Source organism: Heptranchias perlo, chromosome 20, assembly GCF_035084215.1.
Source record: "Heptranchias perlo isolate sHepPer1 chromosome 20, sHepPer1.hap1, whole genome shotgun sequence".
NCBI classification, from domain to species: domain Eukaryota; kingdom Metazoa; phylum Chordata; class Chondrichthyes; order Hexanchiformes; family Hexanchidae; genus Heptranchias; species Heptranchias perlo.
This window is the reverse complement of record NC_090344.1, coordinates 28,085,540-28,106,459: the sequence shown is the minus strand read 5'-3', so window position 1 is coordinate 28,106,459 and position 20,920 is coordinate 28,085,540. Positions and strand designations below refer to the sequence as shown.

Sequence of the window (20,920 nt, the reverse complement as noted above, 5' to 3'; positions counted from 1 at the left end):
AAAGGTCGAGAGGCCTTTTCCAGCTCCCGTGTGGGACAAGTTCAGCTTTTGAGCCGCTGGGCAAAGTGTTATTTTAATTGCTGCTAACGAATGACAAGACATTTGGCACAAACAAGAAGAATTATAAACTCACGAGTTCACTGTCCATGTTTCTTACATCATGTTCAACAGGAACAAGGATTCTCCTCAACACGTTACTGAGAATTTTATCAAACGGACCTCACCCTTGCTCGACGGCTGCAGGGATAATTCAGAGACCTCCCATGAATACGTACGATGGGAGCTTATGTTCGATCGAGCCTGGGTAGCTCAGTCGGTAGAGTATCAGACTAAAGTGGGTAGTGAGATGATGGTTCAGCGTTTAACTCCCTGTCCAGGCTCCAAATTGCTGAACAGCTGGCAAGCTGTGTCTTTGCAGCGGGACCTGCGATGTGTTGTCAAAGCTTCGGTGTTATCTTTTATCCCAGGGATGGGCAGTAATGCGCTGTCTGAGGCGGTTCCCGATCAGGAATTCAACTTTTACAAAATACTTTACTGTATTAGTTCACTGTATTAACTTATCAAAACTGATTAAACACTGTAAAAAAGACGAATATTTGTTCAAATCGCCATTAATCAACCAGTAACTTTCTGTTTCCGGCTGAAAGAAATGCTAACTTTTTTTATGCGCTCATTCACCAGGCCGAAATTAGGGAGTTCAGAGGGGAACTGAAAAAGGAAATGAGAGGCACAGAGAAATATGACTATAGACTGACGGCCAGCATAAAAGGGAATCCAAAAGTTTTCGACAGGCATGTAAACATTCAACGGGTTGTAAGGGGAGGGGAGAGGCCGATTCGGCCCGATAAAGGAGATCTACTGATGGAGGCAGAGGGGATGGCCTCGGTACCAAATGAGTACTTTGCATCTGTCTTTACCAAGAAGATGCTGCCAGAGTCTCAGCAAAAGAAGGTATAGTTAAGATACTGGATGGTCTAAAAATTGAAAAAGCAGAGGCACTTGAACGGCTGGCTGTACTTAAAGTGGATAAACCACCAGGTCCGGATGGGATGCATGCTCGGTTGCTGAGGGAAGTAAAGGTGGAAATTGCGGAGGTACTGGCCATAATCAACAAACATCCTTAGATATGTGGGTGGTGCCAGAGGACTGGAGAATTGCAAAGGTTACACCCTTGCCCAAAAAAGGGTGTACGATTAAACCCAGCAACTATAGGCCAGTCAGTTTAACCTCAGTGGTGGGGAAACGTTTAGAAACGATAACCCGGGATAGAATTAACAGTCACCTGGACGAGGGTGGAATGATTAGGGACAGCCAGCACGGATTTGTTAAAGTCAAATCGTGGTTAACTCACCTGTAAGAGTTTTTTGATGAGGTAACAGAGAGGATAGATGAGGGCAATTCAGTTGATGTGGTGTATGTGGACTTTCAAAAGGCGTTTGATAAAGTGCCGCATGGTAGGCTTATCATCAAGATTGCGGTCCATGGAATAAAGGGGGCAGTAACAACATGAATGCAGAATTGACTAAGAGCAGGAAACAGAGATTACTGGTGAACGGTTGTTTTTCGAACTGGCGAGAGGTGTACAGTGGCGTTCCCCAGGGATCAGTGCTGGGACCACTGCTTTTCTTGATATATATTAATGACTTGGACTTGAGTGCACAGAGCACAATTTCAAAATTTGCAGGTGAAACAAACCTTGGAATGGTCGTAAACAGTGATAAGAATAGTGATAGTCTTCAAAGGATATAGACAGGCTGGTGGCATGGGCGGCGACGTGGCAGATGAAATTTAATGCAGAAAAATGAGAAGTGATACATTTCGGTTGGAAGAACGAGGTGAGGCAATATAAACTCCAGGGCACAAATGTAAAAGCGGTACAGGAACAAAGAGGGGTTTATGTGTACAAATCGTTGAATGTGGCAGGGCAGATTGAGAAAGCGGTTAAAAAGCATACGGAATACTGGGCTTTATAAATAGATGTATGGAGTGCAAAAGTATAGCTGTCATGATGAAATTTTATAACACACTGGTTTGAACACAACTGAATTATTGTGTCCGGTTCTGGACATGGCACTTCAGGAAAGATGTGAAGGCCTGAGAGGGGTGCAGATAAAAAATACTAGCATAATTCCATGGACGAGGGACATTAGTAACGTGGATAGGCAAGAGAATCTGGGGTTGTTCTCCTCGAAACAGAGACGGTTTTGTAGAGATTTGATAGAGGTATTCAAAATCATGAAGTGTCTGGACAGAGGAGATGGAGAGAAACTGTACCTATTGGCGGAAGGATCATGAACCAGAGGACATAGATTTAAGGTGATTGTCAAAATAACCAAAGGTGACATGAGGAAAAACTTTGTTACACAGCGAGAGGTTCGGATCTGGACTGCCCGAGGGTACGATGGAGGCAGATTCAATCATGGCCTTCAAATGGGAACTGGATAAGTACTTGAAAGGAAAAATAATGCAGGGCTTCGAGGATTGGTTCTAGCTGGATTGCACTTGCAGAGAGCGAGCACGGACTCGTTGGCGCGAATGGTCTCTTTCCGTGCTGTAACATTTCTATGATTCAATTCTATGTTTCGGATGCAATGCAAAGGGAACAGAGCGTGCCACAAATCGACACGACTCTCAGTATCCTCCCAAGCAATGCAGTTTAAGAGCAGCTAATTCTGAAACGTCTTACTTGATAACTCAAGTCGTGGACTCGAAAGCAATTTGGTAAAGGGAGACTAATATTGGTGATTGGAAATAGTTGTAGCACAACTTGATATTGCTGTGCACCCGAATAGAAAACGAGATTGGATGGACAGAAGTGGTCTGAAAGGATGGCCGATCGGCTGTGAGACGCAACGAACATTTACACTGGCTTCACAACTAAACTAACAGCGGCTCGTTGGTCTAGGGGTATGATTCTCGCTTGGGGCGTTTCATTGAGTAATATGCGAGAGGTCCCGGGTTCAAGTCCCGGACGAGCCCTCATGTGTTGCTTCTTTTAGTGAAAAGTTACCAATTGGATTCTCACATCTTTTCAGTTTTGTTGTTGGGAGAACTGAATTGTGGCCAGAGGATGTTTGAGCTCCAGTGGACTGAATGCCGAAGTTTCGTCGGCGCAACACACATGAAGCAAATAAAATGTCTCAAGCTGATGAGGAGATTGAAACTGAATTTGGATTTTTCCCAATTCAGGCGGATATTAGATGACGGGATGGAAAGGCACATATCCAAGTTTGCCGATGACACCAAGATGGGCAGCATTGTAAGCAGTGCAGATGAAAGCATAAAATTACAGAGAGGCATTAATATAATAAATGAATGGGTAAAATTGCGGCAAATGGTTCTGAATTTCGTCAAGTGTGAGGTCATCTACTTTCGACCTAAAAGGATAAATCAGTGTACTTTCTAAATGGTGAAAAGCTCGAAACAGTGGAGGTCCAAAAAGACTGAGGGGCCCATGTATATAGATCATTAAAATGTCATGGACAGGCATAAAAATAATCAAAAAGATTAATGGAATGTTGGTCTTTATATCTAGACGACGAGAATACAAGGAGATCGGCATTATGATACAGCTGTACAAAGATCTGTTTAGACCACACCTGGAGTATTGTCTTCAGTTCTGGGCAACGCACCTTAGGAAGGATATATTGGCTTTGAAGTGAGTGCAGCGTCGATTTACTAGAGTGCGACCTGGACTCCAAAGTTTAAATTACGCGGAGAGATTACATAAACTCGGGTTTGCCTCGAAATAAGTACATTAAGTGCTGATTTGATCGAACATTTCAAAATATTAAGGGGAACTGGTGGGGTAAACAGAAAAAAAATATTTTCGCCCGTTAGCGTGTCTCGGACTCGGGGACAGAGCCCAAACATGAGGGTCAGGACTTTCAGGCGTGAAGTTGGGAAACACCTCTGCAAGCAAAGGGAGGCAGAAGTTTGGAACTCTCTTCCACAAACAGCAGTTGATGCGAGCTCAATTGTCAATTTTAAGACTGAAATTGATAGATTTTTGTTGACCAAAGGCATTAAGGGATATGTGGCTATGGCGATAATAAGCAGTTAGGTTACATGTCAACCACGATCTCATTGAATTGCGCAACAGGCTCGAGGGGCGAAATGGTATACTTTTGCTCCTCAGCTCCTCATTGTTGCAGAATGATCCTGCATTGTATTGGGAATGGAACCAAGGTCTCCAGCGTAACAGGTAAGAATTCGACCCCTGCACAACCAATGCGCGCGTTTGTAACAGCAGCATGTGTCCATTTGGAATCCGATCTGAATGAACATGCCGTTTACAGCTGCGGTGGCCGAGTGTTTAAAGCGTTGGACTCAAAATTCAATTGAGGTTTTCCTGCCCAGGTTTGAATTCTGCTCGCAGAGCTACTGTTTAAAGATCCCTTCATTGCTGAAACAGATTAATTGGAGTTAATTGACCGCATTTATCTCTCTCCCAGAATGAGAGATTCTCCAGCGAGGCCTACGATTTTAACTTGTGTCCAATCTTCTCTTGCAAGATTTCAAGACCCAAGAAGGAATCTCTCCCAATCTGTAACATAAATTCTGCTAGTTTGCAAAACCTGACATTTATACTCTTTATTTTCTTTGCATGCATCGCTCCATCTCTCCATGTCTCCGTCTCTTGTCTCTTGTCTCTCTGTATTGTCCACAATGGACTTCTCAGGCTTCCTTGAACGGCGATGGCTGATCTAACCTGCAAAAATAGCAGAGAAGGGTAAAGAAAAAAAAGACTGAGGAAGTAGGAAATGGAAAGGTGCAACCCAGCTGATAATTTCGTAGCTAATGTTTCCACATTCGTGGCTCTTCGTTCTCATAGTGAATGAAAGCAGCAATTTGAGTCAAGTGTACTTCTGGTGGAGTGTAAACTATGACGATGCCGAGACAGACGACAATGTCGTTTCAGAGTAATTCATCCTGTAAAGTGTTACTTGATAATACAAGTCGTACATTCAAAACTAATTTGATAAAGAGAGACGAATATTGTTGATCTGAAATAATTAGTTTAGAACCTGATATTGCTCTCCATCGTATATCGTACAAGAAAGCGAGATTGGATGGCCATGGTGTTCTGAAAGGATGGCGGATCGGCTGCGTGGCAGCGAAATTTTACAGTGGCTGCACGGCTCTGTTACCAGTTGGACTTTGGATCTGATTCTCGCTCAGGGAGTTTCACTGGTTCAAATCCCGGTATGAGCCCCCTTGCCTCCCCATTTTTCGTCAAAAACCACCAATTGGCTTCTCACATCTTTGAAGTAAGTGCAGAAGGCAGGTTTGATTTATCTCCAGCCGAGCATGTTTGAACACCAGAGGACAGAATGCAGAGGGTATGTCCACGAAAGACACGTAGACGAAATGAAGATAATCTTTCAAGAAGTTGTACAGATTGAAGCCGGCACATGAATTTATCCCAATTCAGGCGATTTCATGGGTACAGATACAAAAGGTAAAGGAAGCTGCTTTGGCCTGGAACCAAACCCCTGGTTTCCCGTCGGCAGGCGAGGGTTCTACACTCAACCACCAATCCACACACGGCTGCAGGCTGCACGTGTGGCGTTGGATACAAGTCTGGAACATGCGGTCCGGCAGAGTTCCTGTGATGAGCCTGCGCAGTCTCCAACCGCGTGCTACCTGTGGGTGACCAAACGAGTGGGTCAAGCATGGTCTTGAAATTCACTGAGATTCGAAATCACTTCAAACCGCCACTGTAAAATGGTCAAATAAATAAGAGCTGTAGTTACCAGGCAGTGTTTACTTTTTTCAGAAATAATGTAAGAATCCAGCCCTATGTACACGTCTAAGATTTCACGATATGCGACGAATTTCCTTTAAGCTGCCACCTAAATTCTGCTCAACCACAGAATTGGAGATTTATACTATTTTTCTTTGCATGTATCTATCTATCTCTGTCTGCGTTTCTTCACTTTCGCTGTTGCTCCCCAATGGACTTATCAGGCTTCCTTCAACGGCCAGGTCTGCAAACCTGGGATGGGAAAAGGCTGTCGGTTCTTCGTCCAATTGTTGGATTTCGACGGGTTGAGTTTTGCTATTTTCCGTCTCCGTTTTCGGAAAATATAAACCCAGATGGTATTTCCCCTGCTCGGGTCCCGTCACCTGCGGATAATGGGAATGAACCCGATCTATCATCCGGTCCTAATATCTGTATTCTCATTGTTTAACAATAAAATTACGGGGTTACAGTTATTTTCAGGACACATTTTAGAAATTCAGAATTATTCGAAAACTAGAAGCACGTGGGATTAAAGGGCCGGTGGTAACGTGGGCAAGTAATAGGCTGGGGGACAGGAGGCAGAGATTCGTGGTGAACGGATGTTTTTCTGACTGGGGAGAAATATGCAGTGGAATCCCCCAGGGGTCGGTATTAGGACCATTGCTTTTCTTGTTATATATAAATGTCTTGGATGTGGGAATAGGGAATACAATTTCGAAGATTGCGGATGGTACAGAACTTGGCAACGTAGTAAATAGTGAGCATGATAATAGCAGACTTCAGGAGGACATGGACAGACTGGTGAAATGGGCAGTCACGTGACAGATTTAACGCCGATCAGTGTGAAGTGATGCACTTTTGGAAGAAGAACATGGAGAGGCAATATAATCTAAATGGAACAATTTATGGGGGGTTGCAAGAGCAGAGGAACCTGGGGGTTCATATTCAGTAAACAGGGCAAGTTGATAAGGCGGTTAAGAAAGCAGATGGGATACTTGGCTTTGTGAATAGGGGCATTGAATACAAAAAATGGAAATCATACTAATCCTTACAAATCAGTGTTTAGGTCTCATCTGGAGTATATTGTACAGATCTGGGCACCACACTTTAGGATGAAGAGGGATTGAAGAGGATTCAGAGCAGGTTGACCTGGATGATACCAGTGATGAGGGACTTCAGTTCTGTGCAGAGATTGGAGAAGCTGGGATTGTTCTCCTTACAGCAGAGATGGTTAACGGGAGACCGAATGGAGGTATTCAAAATAATGAGAGGTTTTGAAAGAGCAAGTAGGGAGAAACTGTTTCCTCTGGCATGTGGGTTGGTAACCAGAGATCATAGATTTAAAATAATTGGGAAAATAACTAGAGGGGAATTGAGGAGAATTTTTTTCACACAGAGGGTTTGTTAAGATCAGGAACGCACTTCCTGAAAGGGTGGTGGAAGCAGATTCCATGGGATCATTTAAAAGGCAATTGGACATAATTGAAGATGACTAATTTGCAGGGTTATAGGGGAAAATCTGGGGTGTGGGTCTAATTTGGACAGGTCTTCGAAAAAGCCGACACTGGCACGACGGCCGAATGGCCTCCTTCTGTGATGTAAGATTCTATGATCCTATGATCACCTTCTGAATTATTGCAATTGAAGCTATTCAGTGTTGAGCAACGAAGAGAATTATAACCGTGATATTCTGCTTCTCCATTCCCTTATGTATATCGCAGATTATACTGTCCAGGCGGGGGTGGGACTGAATGGGGGATAGAGTGCGGAGATTGGAATGGAAGTCCAGCAGAATGAACTTGGTCTCATCAGTTTTTGTTATTTTTCCGACCAGTTGCCCGAAGCAGGAGGTGAACCTTATTCTCGAGAGAGGATCGTCATTTCAGTTCAGAAGGAAAAGGGTATCAAGAAAATCGGGTAAAACGCACACAGAATGATCCGGGACTTACAGCACATCCCTTTTAATCAGACACAGACACGAAATGATCCGGACATAAATCATAATTATGGGACGTAAGTTTCTCTTACGCTGACCATAAGATTTACTCATTTTACAATGACACCAATGGACACTCTGATATTTCGCGATCTCACAATCTCACAATCTCAACACCTTCCTGGAAGGAACTGTTGCTGATTACAGCAAACAATGCAAAACCCTCCGTCTGCCGTTTCGAGAAGGATGGGACTTTCACCAGACCTTCTGGATGGACTGAATGGGAGAAACAAAACTTAAACGCAATAACGACGAGGATGGGATTCGAACCCACGCGTGCAGAGCACAATGGATTAGCAGTCCATCGCCTTAACCTCTCGGCCACCTCGTCGCATGCAGAAATATGCGAAACCCCCTTTATTCAAAATTAAAATTCTGGCTATGTTGCCAATCTGAAATAAAAACTGTAAATGTGTGTATCCTCAGCAGGTCAGGCAGAATCTTTCGACATAGAAACAGAGTTAACGTTTCAGGTCCATGACCATCACATGAGTATTCCAACTCACTCAACTTGCGCCTTGTAAATGGTTGAACGGCTTTAGGGAGTTAGAAGGTGAGTCACTTGGCGCAGAATATCCAGCCTCTGACCTGCTCTTGTCGCCACAATATTTATGTAGCTGGTCCAGTTAAATTTCTGGTTAATGGTGACCACTAGTATGTTGATGGTGGGGGATTCGGCGATGTTAATAACGAATCCCCACAGAAGAGATTTACTGTAATGATTCCAGGGATGAGGGGTATAAGTTTCATGAATAGATTGGAGAAGCTGGGGTTGTTCTGCTTGGAACAGAGACGGTTACGAGGAGATTTAATAAAGGTATTCAAAATCATGAAGGATCTAGACAGAGGAGATAGAGAGAAACTGTTCCAATTGGCGGAAGTTTCAAGGACCAGAGAACATAGATTTAAGGTGTTTGGCAAAAGAACCAAAGGTGACATGAGGAAAAACTTTTCTTCACAGCGAGTGTTTAGGATCTGGAATACACCGCCCTCGGGGGTGGTGGAGGCAGATTCAATCATGGTGTTCAATAAAGAACTGGATAAGTATTTGAAACGAAAGAGAATACAGGTCTACAGGGAAAGGGTGGGGGAGTGGGTCTGTCTGGATTGCACTTGCAGAGAGCCGGCACGGACTCGATGTGCCGAATGGCCTCTTTTCGTGCTGTGACCTTTCTATGATTCTATTCTATTTGTGGGAGGCGATGCGAAGCGACCGGAGCGTGACGTAAATCGACCTGCTCATGTACATTCCCTGATAATAAATCCTAATGTGATGCAAAGAAGAAATTCATAATTATGGTGCATATCTTTTATATTATACTGACTATAAGAGGTACTCGGTTCACCAGGGCGCCATTGTGCACATTGATTGATACTTCGCCGAGATCACCCCTTACAATCCCAACACCTCCGTCCAAGAAACAGTTGGGTGGCAATCCAGAATTTGCTGAATTGTGCAAACAGGTTTAAACCAGCAATGCGGAAAAGCACTTCTTATTTAAGAAGGGTTTTTGGTGAGGCGGCCAAAATGAAAAACTCCACAAATTCTGGCAGCAGTAAGATTCGAGCCCACATAATTCAGAGATGGAAGCCAGCATCTGTCACAGCGAAGTTACTCACGCACATGGCAAATCCTTCAGATCTGATGATAAAGGTCATAGAGCTGAAACGTTCCCTCTGGTTCTTTCACCACAGGTGCTGCCTGACCTGCTCAGCGTTTTCAGCATTTTCTGTTTTCATTTTTGTGATTTCACAATGGCTGTTTTCCTGAAAACACCCAATTTGACCCAAGGACGCAGCTCGCACTTCACTTTCCCCACGCGCTTGAAGTCTGCCGTTTCGGAACAAAATCCCCTCCGCGCCGAGCTTTCAAAGGACCTTTCGCTCACGGCCAACCTCCTGTAATCGACACCTTTTCACCATTGCCGCTCTTTTCATTTCTCCTCATTCCTTTACAATCGGACATTTCCACAGACCTATTAAGATCAAGCGGAACATTTCCGACTTTCCTGCACCGCTCAGATTGCTAAAAGTGCAGCTTTCATCCGTCTTTCGCAGCTATGTCGCGCCGCCCGTCTCTCCCGCAAATCAACTGCTCGGGGAAAAGCGCGAACGACCATGGAAACAAAACCCAGTTCTTCAGTTAACATCCCCCGTGTCACAAGATACCCCATGGAAATTTCACGGAAAAGTATGCGCTCTACTTTCGAATGCCAGCCCTGCTTTCTTTGAGCTTGTCTCTGGAGCAGATCGAAATGTATCGACTGGTTTCAAGGCACAAATGAACATTGATGCGAACGGGACATGTGCCCCCGAGAAACAGCGGTCGATGTAGAGCAAACTTAAAGGCGTAAGAATGTGAAAGTGAGTGTTAGAGTAGGCAAGGCCGCAGTAAAGTCTCAATGAAATAGACCATGATTGTGGAAGGAAGAAAAAGCTGGAGGCAGCGGCTGGTCTGAATTTTGGATCATCCAACAGAGACACATGAGAGAACAAAAACAGGATACAGACAAAGGTGCTGGCGCAGAAAGAAAAAGCACGAAATAAGAGGAATGAAATGAGAGTGAAAGAAAGAATGGGAGAGAGGGGGTGAAAGGAAGAAAGAGAGAAAGAAAGATAGAAGGGAGAGACAAAATCAAGCGTGCAATACTCAGCCCGCAAATGGGCGCTGCTCCCAAACGGCTGCACTTCGCCCCACAGACCCTCATCCCATTCATACCGTCCTACAATACACTGTCAATGCTGTGCAGTGAAACAGAGAGTTTAAAGGTAGAAAGACACTCACACCGTCCTACAATACACTGCCAATGCTGTGCAGTGAAACAGAGAGTTTAAAGGTAGAAAGACACTCACACCATTCTACAATACACTGTCAATGGTGTGCAGTGAAACAGAGTGTTTAAAGGTATAAAGACACTCACACCGTCCTACAATACACTGTCAATGGTGTGCAATGAAACAGAGTGTTTAAAGGTATCGAGATACTCACCTTTTTTTTTCAAAAGTAGCACATCCCAGGAATAAGAGAGAGCGTGGGTTTGCTCTCCTGGTGTCGCTGAGGCTTGTCAGTCAAGAGTCCCCTCCTCCCAGTATTGGCTGTGGTAAAGTACAGTGTAGATTTAATGAAATACCTTCAGCCTGACCGAGGTTATTCTGACTGGCCAGTAATTACTCGATCGATCTCTTTCTCCCTTTTAAACAACGGTACATCTTTAGCAGTCCTCCAATCCTTCGGCATCACACCTGTAACCAGGGAGGATTGGAAAACGATGGTCAGAGCCTCCGCTATTTCCTTCCTTGCTTCTATTAACAGCCTGGGATATATTTCGTCAGGGCCCGGGGATTCAGGTGGAGTGATTTGGAAACTTTCACTTTCCAGTTTTCAAATGTTTGCACCGCTGGTCAAGATCACAAGTCTCGGTCAGAATTAGGACTACTTCCGGGTTTAAACTTCAAATCGTGAATTATACCCCGACCCCAACGAGACCAGAAACAAGAACGTGTTACAGACACATTCAATGAGAGGTCTGTCTGAATAATGAAAGTGCGTTTTTGAGCAGTCATCTTGATATCTTTTCCCGCCTGAAACCTGAACAAATCCAAACACCACAGTGTTATTTTGTCGCTTAATTTCACAAATTAGGTGAAAATAATAAGTTGCATAAGGCACTGCTGGGAGTTGAACCCAGGATCCCCTGTTTACTGGACAGATGCTTTAACCAGCTAAGCCACAGCGCCAACTGGTGACAACCTGTCCACACCTCCTCTCAATAACATCTATCAGCGACACGTTACTGTCTGTTCGGGGTTCAGACCGTTTTCTTTTGTCGATTTCGCTTGTCCGTTTACCAGTGCATCCCGATACTTCCTGCATTTTTTCGCTGTGTTCATCTTTGTGTATCCATCAGTGCATTGATACACCGATGATTATGTGTGCTTGTGTTTGTTACATTAAATAAATTCGGGGATCAGACAATTCTCTCTGACAGTAAAGAACTATTGAGCCGAACTTTATTGCAAAGTATTATTTCTTGCGGTGCTGAAACTAAAAACCGGAAGAGGAACATTCAGGGAAAAGGAGAAAAACCTGTGAGGGAAAATGAGGACAACAATAAAGATTTTTACCAGTACATGAAGAGAAAGAAGGGTGACTAAGAGTAATGTGGGCCCTTTAAAGACAGACAGAGGTGATATTGTAATTGAATATCAGGAAATAGCAGAATTGCTAAATATTTACTTCACAGAAAAGGATGACGATAACATACCAGAGACACGAGGACAACTGTAAATAAATCATGGGGATTCAGTACAAGTAAAATAATGGCAATGGAGAAAATAATTAGATTAAAGATAGACAAATCTCCAGGACCTGATCGTTACCACCCGAGGGGACCAAGAGGAATAGGCGAGGAAATTGTACATGTTTTAGTCATGATCGTTCAAAATATCTTGATTCAGGAATTGGTCCTTTGATTGAAACATTGTCAATGTCACTCCATTATTTAGGATGGGTAGCAGAGATGAAGTTGGAAATTATAGACCCATTAGTCTGACGTCCGTGGTGGGGACGTTACCAGTATTCGTTATTAAGGAAGGAATGCCTGAGCACTTGGATAAATATGAAGTAATCAGAGAGAACCAGCATGGATTTATAAAGGGTAAGTCAAGTCCAACAAAGCTAGTTGAACTTTTTGAAGATATATCTAACGTGGTAGATAATGGAGTGTCTATGGATGTTATATAATATTGAATTCCAGAAGGATTCGATAAGGTACCACAGAAGATACTGTGAACATAAATGGGAGCGCGTAGAATTTAAAGCAACCTATCGAAACGGGTTGGGAGTTGGTTAGAAGGTGGGAGGAAGAGACCGGGTGTATAAATGATGTAGACGACGGAATAGACTGCCGCATATTCTGGCGATTTGGAGTGGGGGACCGAGTGTAACGTATCAAAGTTTGCAAATGATACATAGATGGGAGGGAAAGTAGAGAGTGAGGAGGACATAAAAAACGTACAAGGGGAAATCGACAGGCTGGGTGAGTGGGCGGAGATTTGGCAGATGCAATGCAATATTGAAAATGTGAGGTTATGCACTTTGGCAGGAAAAATCAGAAAGCAAGTTATTATCTTAGTGGCGAGAAACTGGAAAGTACTTCAGTACAAATAGATCTGGGAGTCCTCGTGCTAGAAAGTCAAAAAGTTAGTATGCAGGTGCAGCAGGTGATCAAGAAGGCCAACGGAATGTTGGCTTTTATTGCTAGGGGGATTGAATATAAAAACAGGGAGGTATTGCTGCAGTTATATAAGGTATTGGTGAGACCGCACCTGGAATACTGAATACAGTTTTGGTGTCCATACTTAAGAAAATACATACTTGCTCTCGAGGCGTTACAAATAAGGTTCACTCGGTTAATCCGGGGGATGAGGGGGTGGACATATGAGGAGAGGTTGAGTAGATTGGGACTCAACTCATTGGAGTTCAGAAGAATGAGAGGCGATCTTATTGAAACATATAAGATTGTGAAAGGGCTTGATCAGTGGATGCGGTAAGGATGTTCCCAAGGATGGGTGAAACTAGAACTCGGGGGCATAATCTTAGAATAAGAGGCTGCTCTTTCAAAACTGAGATGAGGAGAAACTTCTTCACTCAGAGGGTAGTAGGTCTGTGGAATTTGCTGCCCCAAGAAGCTGTGGAAGCGACATCATTAAATAAATTTAAAGCAGAAATAGACAGTTTCCTAGAAGTAAAGGGGATTAGGGGTTACGGGGAGCGGGCAGGAAATTGGACATGAATTTAAATTTGATGTTAGGATCAGATCAGCCATGATCTTATTGAATGGCGGAGCAGGCTCGAGGGGCCGATTGGCCTACTCCTGCTCCTATTTCTTATGTTCTTATGTTCTTATATCCACGCTTGTCGCTGACACCAAGTTATGTGTCACAGTGAATATTGTAAATGGAAGCATAAAGTTGCAAAGGGAAACTGAAAGATTAAGTGAGTTGGCAAAATTGGGGCAGATGGAGTTACATAGAATTGCAAAGAATGTACATCACGAAAACAGGCAATTCGGCCCAACGAGATTATGCCGGTGTTTATGCTACAGACAAGCCTCCGCCAACCCCTCTTCATTGAACCGTATGAGCAAACCCTTATATTCCTTTCTCCTCCATGTGTTTATCCAGCTTCGCCGTCAACGAATCCATGCTATTCACCTAAACTACTCCTAGTGGGAGCGAATTGCACATTCTAACCACTCTCTGGGTGAATGTGTTCCTCTTGAATGCCATATTGATTTAAATAGTGAATACCTGATATTCATTGCTCCAATGATTTGGAGTCCCCACCTCCGCAAGTGCAAACACCTTATCTACGTCTAACCTATAAAACCCTTGCATAATTTTAAAGTCCTATATTAGGTTACCCCCGAGTCTTCTCTTTTCTATACAGAAGAGCCCCAGTCTGTTCAAACTTTCAATATGGAGAAGTGTGAGCTCATCTACTTTGGAGCGAAGCAAGATAGATCAGGGTATTTTCTGAATGGTGAGAAGTTAGGAACTGTGGAGGAGCAGGGAGATTTCGGGGTCCAAGTACAGAAATCGCTCAAAGCCAGTGGAATCGCAGAAAAAATTATTTAAATGTCTCATGGGATGTTGGCCTTTATTTCAAGGAAGCTGGTATTCAAAGGGGGAGAATGTTACAGATAGAAATCCCTGCTGAGACCCCATTTAAAGTATTGCATTCAGTTCTGGGCACCACCTCTCAGGAATGAAATATTGGCCTTGGAGGGGGTGCAGCGCAGATTCACCAGAATGATACCGGGGCTAAAATGGTTAAATTATGAAAACAGGTTCTGCGGAGGTCGGTCCTCATTTTTTTCTTATGAATCCCGCCCCATCCGTTTACTGTTGACGGGAGCGCGTCTGATACTAAGTCAGTCAGAATCGGATGCGAATCACATCACGGGCACAGCGGGTCTGGGACTGGCGACTGGTTTTACATTGAGTCTTTTTTATGGGATAGGCTGTACATTGTTTGTATAATAATAATAATAAGTTTGATACAATGAATGTTTTTTCCGTTATTTCCCATTTCCACCCTCACCAGTTTTATATAGTAAAAGGTAACAATATTTAAGGGATGTAATGTACAGTGTTGGTGGAATCAGTGTAATTTAACTTGATACATTGAAGAATCTTTTGTCTATCCCAGACTCTTACCTCAGGTTTAGACCCTCAGCTCGTTTAAAATCGGTCACTCACTGATATAAATAAACCAGTAACAACCCCGAAACCTCAGCGGGTATATTTGTTCTGATTTCCACTGAAATTCCAATAAGCAAATACCAGAGGCTGTTTCGGGTTTGACAAACTGTGAAACAGATTGTTTTAAAAGCCGAAAAAAGGGAAAACCTGGTGGTTGAAATCAAGTTTTATACATTATCTCTTTCTTTTTCCGATTTACAATTTCTCTTTGTGTGTTACTGACAGGAGCGGCTATAACGGAGCCCAGTGACTGGGCAATGAGCTGCACTGAGTCATTGGCCTGTGTTACAGACCGGCTCGTCGGACCTGCTCATTTCGTTTCATCTCATTTTCAGGAAACGGGAAATTACTGAACTTGAAGCTGGTGCATAACAGCTCGAAATCTCAATCCACTCCACCACTGGGGACTGAGTCTTCCGAAAACAGGGATTTTCAGTCGTGCATGTTATATCCACTTATTCTGCTCGTCATTTCTCAGATCTGATTGATGCGCCTTTCCCTTCAATTCAGGACTTACAGGAAAACTCGATTTTACAGTCGATTTTCGGGTCATGACGTATGGTGAAATTTCAAATAATTGAAATCGCCCCTTATTAACCCCAATATCGTCACCTGCACGTTTGACAAATGCAATGCGGTTTCAATCACGGTTTTTGTGCACAACTCGTTCAAAGATACTGTCGGTAATTGAAGGGTGATTGAAGTCATGACACGAACATAACAGTTCGCACTGCCGTTTTCCCCAAGACGCTTCGGATTCATATGGAATGATTTCGGTCTCGCGGTTAAATCCGTTCCCTCTTTTACAAATCCCCCTTCAAACCTGTATCCTTTAGTATTTTTGATAACCAATACCAATTCGGTTTGCCCTGTATTGTACAATACTTTCTAAATATTATAGATAAGCAGAGCACTTGAGGTGTCACAGCTGTGACTTTGACTTTTCTCCCTTTCCTCTAGATTTCCCCGGCAACTGCCACTAACCACAATCTTCGACACACTTCTCCATCAGAAAGTTCCGAGCTACGGTTTCAAATGAAATATCGCCCATCTCTTCAATCAACGAGAGTCCAGATAGAGTTTATTCGTTTCATCTCATAGTTTCCTCAAATCCTCCTTAAAGTACCATCAAAAATTGTCCTTAAGTTAACAATAATATCATTAAAAGTTTTTATCGTCTGGGGTTTTGTTTCTGATTCCACGGCTTTTAAAGGTCACTGTGGATATTTAACGAAGTGCATCTTAATTGGAGGCTTCTTGGAGAAATTGGAGAAAGATCACGAAGCGATAATTGAGAGACGGAAAATGAAGCTGTTTGACGGGAGCACTGATAGAACCGATTGTGCGCTGCTCTGATGGCGCAAGCGGTCATCGTGCGGTACTTTTATGAGCTTCAGAAATATCCAGATTGTGAGATTCAGCCTCACCTAGAACAGTCGAACATTTTACTCCGAACATTTTGACCAGAGTTCAAGGCACAATTGGTATGTTCCATCTCGCATCTACTTAGTGTTCCCATTTAGGCACTTGGGTTCATCTGGCCTACCGTCTTGCAATAGCAGGTGCGGGTTTACTTGTTTATAAGGGGAGAGGGGGCTATGGCAAAGGGGCCTGGACGAGATCTTCAAATCAAAATAACCAAAAATACAATTCTTCTTTTCGTTAAACGGATATTCATCGATTGGAAGTTTCGTGTTGGGAAAATTTGGAAGGGAAATATGCTGCCTGGTTTCACTGTGTAACGGGGGAAATTATTCAGCTTACAGATGTTAATACGCTGAAAGTTCGAGAGGCCTTTTCCAACTCCCGTGTGGGACAAGTTCAGCTTTTGAACCGTGGGTAAAGTGTTATTTTAATTGGTGCTAACGAAAGACAAGACATTTGGCACAAACAAGAAGAATTGTAAACTCACGAGTTCACTGTCCATGTTTCTTACATCATGTTCAACAGAAACAAGAATTCTCCTCAACACGTTGCTGAGAATTTTATAACAGGGACCCTCGCCCAAGTTCGACGTCGACAAGGGATAATTCAGACTCCAACTATGAACATTTACGATGGAAACTTAACAACTAGCGAACCTGCACAGCTCAGTAGGTTAAAGCATCAGATTTTTATTAACGTGTAGTGATCTGAGGATCCAGGATTCATGTTTCTGTTCAGGCTGTAAATTTTGAAACAGCTGGCAAGTTCTGTCTTTGCAGCGGAGCAACAACCATGGGACAGACGATGCCTGCGATGTGTTGTCAAAGCTTCCGTGTTATCTTGTTTCCCAGGGATGGGCAGTAATGCGCTGTCTGAAGCGGCAAATGCAGCTTCCCGCCAGCAACTTGTGATTGGAGAGAGCGGGGCCGGACAGGCGGACTGAATGTATTTGCTGTCGTGGCCTCACTCAATCCGGGACCTGGGGAATATCGAACATCAATGTGTTTTTGCCGGGTCTGCAATGCTGTTTAGGAATGTAGGTATTAACCGAGGCAACGCTGCAGGATCCTTTAATGATCTCTCACAGATCAACTGAAATCATTCGCAATGTGTAGCTTTGAAGGGACTTTCTGCATCGTCAGGGCATGAAACGGGAGTGAGGCAGCTACACTGTCGGTGTCTGTGTAGTGTTTGAATGTGTGTAGAACTCTACAGAAAATGGACCGGTTCAGTGAGGTTTCTTTTATTCGTTCATGGGATGTGGGCGTCGCTGGCGAGGCCGGCATTTATTGCCCATCCCTAATTGCCCTTGAGAAGGTGGTGGTGAGCTGCCTTTTTGAACCGCTAGAATCCGTGTGGTGAAGCTTCTCCCACAGTGCTGTTATGAAGGGAGTTCCAGGATTTTGACCCAGCGACGATTAAGGAACGGCGATATATTTCCAAGACGGGATGGTGTGTGACTTGGAGGGGAATGTGCAGGTGCTGCTGTTCCCATGTACCTGCTGCTCTTGTCCTTCTAGGTGGTAGAGTTAGCAGGTTTGGGAGGTGCTGTCGAAGAAGCCTTGGCGAGTTGCTGCAGTGCATCCTGTGGATGGTACACACTGCAGCCACTGTGCGCCGGTGGTGAAGGGAGTGAATGTTTAGGGTGGTGGATGGGGTGCCAATCAAGCGGGCTGCTTTATCTTGGATGGTTTCGAGCTTCTTGAATGTTGCTGGAGCTGCACTCATCCAAGCAAGTGGAGAGTATTCCATCACACTCCTGACTTGTGCCTGGCAGATAGTGGAAAGGCTTTGGGGAGTCAGGAGGTGAGTCACTCGATGCAGAATACCCAGCCTCTGATCTGCTCTCGTAGCCACAATATTTATATGGCGGGTCCAGTTAAGTTTCTGGTCAATGGTTACCCCCAGGATGTTGATGATGGGGGATTCGGCGATGGTAATGCCTTTGAATGTCAAGGGGAGGTGGTTAGACTCTCTCTTGTTGGAGATGGTCATTGCCTGGCACTTGTCTGGCGCGAATGTTACTTGCCACTTTTGAGCCCAAGCCTGGATGTTGCCCAGGTCTTGCTGCATGCGGGCTCGGACTGCTTCATTATCTGAGGGGTTGCGAATAGAACTGAACAATGTGCAATCATCTGCGAACATCCCCATTTCTGACCTTATGATGGAGGGAAGGTCATTGATGAAGCAGCTGAAGATGGTTGGGCCGAGGACACTGCCTTGAGGAACTCTTGCAGCAATGTTCTGGGGCTGAGATGATTGGCCTTCAACAACCACTACCATCTTCCTTTGTGCCATGTATGACTCCAGCCGCTGGAGAGTTTTCCCGCTGATTCCCATTGACTTCAATTTAACTTGGGCTCCTTGGTGCCACACCCGGTCAAATGCTGCCTTGATGTCAAGGGCAGTCACTGTCACCTCACCTCTGGAATTCAGCTCTTTTGTCCATGTTTGAACCAAGGCTGTAATGAGGTCTGGAGCCGAGTTGGTCCTGGCGGAACCCAAACTGAGCATCGGTGAGCAGGTTATTGGTGAGTAAGTGCCGTTTGATAGCACTGTCGACGACACCTTCCATCACTTTGCTAATGATTGAGAGCAGACTGATGGGTTGGCAATTGGCCGGATTGGATTTGTCCTGCTTTTTGTGGACAGGACATACCATGGCAATATTCCACATTCTCGGGTACATAAGAACATAAGAACATAAGAACATAAGAAATTGGAGCAGGAGTAGGCCAATCGGCCCCTCGAGCCTGCTCCGCCATTCAATAAGATCATGGCTGATCTGATCCCAACCACAAATCTAAAGAACACAAGAAGTCGGAGCAGGACCCGGCCACATAGCCCCTGGGCCCTCTCCGCCACCCACAGGGCATTGACCGATCCGAACTCAGCTTCATGTCCAATTTCCTGCCCGCTCCCCATAACCCCTAATTCCCTTTACTTCTAGGAAACTGTCTATTTCTGTTTTAAATTTATCTAATGATGTAGCTTCCACAGCTTCCTGGGGCAGCATATTCCACAGACCGACCACCCTCTGAGTGAAGAAGTTTCTCATCATCTCAGTTTTGAAAGAGCAGCCCCTTATTCTAAGATTATGCCCCCTAGTTCTAGTTTCACCCATCCTTGGGAACATCCTTACTGCATCCACCCGATCAAGACCCTTCACAATCTTATATGTTTCAATAAGATCGCCTCTCATTCTTCTGAACTCCAATGAGTAGAGTCCCAATCTACTCAACCTCTCCTCATATGTGCGCCCCCTCATCCCCGGGATTAACCGAGTGAACCTTCTTTGTACTGCCTCGAGAGCAAGTATGTCTTTTCTTAAGTATGGAGACCAAAACTGTATGCAGTATTCCAGGTGCGGTCTCACCAATACCTTATATAACTGCAGCAATACCTCCTTGTTTTTATATTCTATCCCCCTAGCAATAAAAGCCAACATTCCGTTGGCTTTCTTGATCACCTGCTGCACCTGCATACCAACTTTTTGATTTTCTTGCACTAGGACCCCCAGATCCCTTTGTACTGCAGTACTTTCCAGTCTCTCGCCATTAAGAAAATAACTTGCTCTCTGATTTTTCCTGCCAAAGTGCATAACCTCACATTTTCCAATATTATATTGCATCTGCCAAATCTCCGCCCACTCACCCAGCCTGTCTATATCCCCTTGCAGGTTTTTTATGTCCTCCTCACTCTCTACTTTCCCTCCCATCTTTGTATCATCTGCAAATTTTGATATGTTGCACTCGGTCCCCTCCTCCAAATCGTTAATATAGATTGTAAAGAGTTGGGGACCCAGCACCGACCCCTGTGGAACACCACTGGTTACTGGTTGCCAGTCCGAAAATGAACCATTTATCCCAACTCTCTGCTTCCTGTTTGATAACCAATCCTCCACCCATGCCAGAATATTACCCCCAATCCCGTGATTTTTTATCTTAAGTAATAATCTTTCATGTGGCACCTTGTCGAATGCCTTCTGGAAGTCTAAATACACTACGTCCACTGGTTCCCCTTTATCCACCCTATACGTTATATCCTCGAAGAACTCAAGCAAATTTGTCAGACATGACTTCCCCTTCATGAAGCCATGCTGACTTTGTCCTATTAAATTATGCTTATCTAAATGTTCCGTTACTGTCTCCTTAATAATAGACTCCAAAATTTTACCCACCACAGATGTTAAGCTAACTGGCCTATAATTTCCAGCCTTCTGCCTACTACCCTTTTTAAATAACGGTGTTACATTAGCAGTTTTCCAATCTGCCGGGACCTCTCCTGAGTCCAGGGAATTTTGGAAAACTATCACCAAAGCATCCACAATCCCTACTGCCACTTCCCTCAAGACCCTAGGATGGAAGCCATCAGGTCCAGGGGATTTATCCGCCTTGAGTCCCATTATTTTACTGAGTACCATCTCCTGAGTGATTTTAATCGTATTTAGCTCCTCCCCCCCGAGAGTCCCCTGTTTGTCCAGTGTT

The 20,920-nt window shown here is 44.2% G+C and overlaps 3 non-coding genes across 3 annotated transcripts; 1 reads left to right on the top strand and 2 right to left on the bottom strand.

The window, feature by feature from the left end:
* Nucleotides 1–2,890: 2,890 nt before the first annotated feature.
* Nucleotides 2,891–2,979, top strand: trnap-ggg (transfer RNA proline (anticodon GGG)). The gene is given in 2 exon segments: nucleotides 2,891–2,926; nucleotides 2,944–2,979. It is a non-coding gene; the product is annotated as a tRNA-Pro (tRNA).
* Nucleotides 2,980–7,991: 5,012 nt separating this feature from the next.
* trnas-gcu (transfer RNA serine (anticodon GCU)) lies at nucleotides 7,992–8,073 on the bottom strand. Its single transcript has one exon. It is a non-coding gene; the product is annotated as a tRNA-Ser (tRNA).
* A 3,333-nt stretch (nucleotides 8,074–11,406) lies between these two features.
* Nucleotides 11,407–11,480, bottom strand: trnat-agu (transfer RNA threonine (anticodon AGU)). The gene has a single exon. It is a non-coding gene; the product is annotated as a tRNA-Thr (tRNA).
* Between the last annotated feature and the right edge of the window lie 9,440 nt (nucleotides 11,481–20,920).